This window comes from Buceros rhinoceros, unplaced genomic scaffold (genome assembly GCF_000710305.1).
Source record: "Buceros rhinoceros silvestris isolate BGI_N320 unplaced genomic scaffold, ASM71030v1 scaffold33508, whole genome shotgun sequence".
NCBI lineage: Eukaryota > Metazoa > Chordata > Aves > Bucerotiformes > Bucerotidae > Buceros > Buceros rhinoceros.
The window spans coordinates 15417-16435 of record NW_010429147.1 but is presented as its reverse complement, the minus strand read 5'-3'; positions in this window follow the sequence as shown (position 1 = coordinate 16435).

The window sequence follows — 1019 nt, the reverse complement described above, 5'->3', positions numbered from 1 at the left end:
CAAGAACGGGAGTCCTGGAGGTCGCTTGTTGTATAGAGCCCTCAAATAAAGCTGCCCACTGCCCAGCACCTTCTCACGGGGCGTTTTCTGAGGTTAAGCTATGTGGAATGGGCCCTGCAGTGACTTTTCAGCCACCTCCTGCTTGATGCACCCCACAGGGCTTGGCCATTCAACTGAGGATGGTCTTTGGCTTTTAGGGAGGATGCTTGAAGCCCGTGCAGGGTGGCCAGGAGGGTGGGCTGGTTCTCCATCCGCTCTAGAAGACGTAGGCTGGCGCAGCTTAAGATATTTGGCCGTTGATGCACCCCACAGGGCTTGGCCATTCAACTGAGGATGGTCTTTGGCTTTTAGGGAGGATGCTTGAAGCCCGTGCAGGGTGGCCAGGAGGGTGGGCTGGTTCTCCATCCGCTCTAGAAGACGTAGGCTGGCGCAGATAAGGTTATTCGGCCGTTTTATGGCATTAGCTGGGGAGCTGGAAAATGCCAAGTCTTGTGCTGGGTGAGCGGATTTATGGCTCCTGCAGACAGGAAAAGTCCCCCTGGCTGGAAATCCTGCCTGTTCCTTGAGGTCTCAAAGTCCTGTTGGGATGAGGCCAGTGGAGAGCTGGGTACTGAAGAGGGTGGAGCTGGGGGCACGCACTGGCATGTCACTTTGGGTGCACGAAGGGCTTTACGGCAGGGCACTTGCTGGGGTGGCCGGTCCCCTCTTTTGGGGCAGGATGGGACTTCTCTGCCTCTGAGAGAGGCTGGGGCTGACTTTCTCCCCAAAAAGTAGGGAAAAAGAGGCAAAGTGGATTTGAACCTGCTAATAAGGAGCGGGGGGGAGTCGAGGGCCGGCGTGTCCCGCGGAGCACAGACATCTGATGCTCTTGGCAGGCAGGCAGTGAGGAGCATGTTAAATCGCTTTTTGCTCAGCCTGCCCAGCGTTACCAGAGCCGTGCTCTTCATCGGGGGGGTGGGAAGGGAAGGGCGGCCAGCCAGCGGCACCCTGGAGAGGGAGTGGGGTGGGGGGTTAGCAAG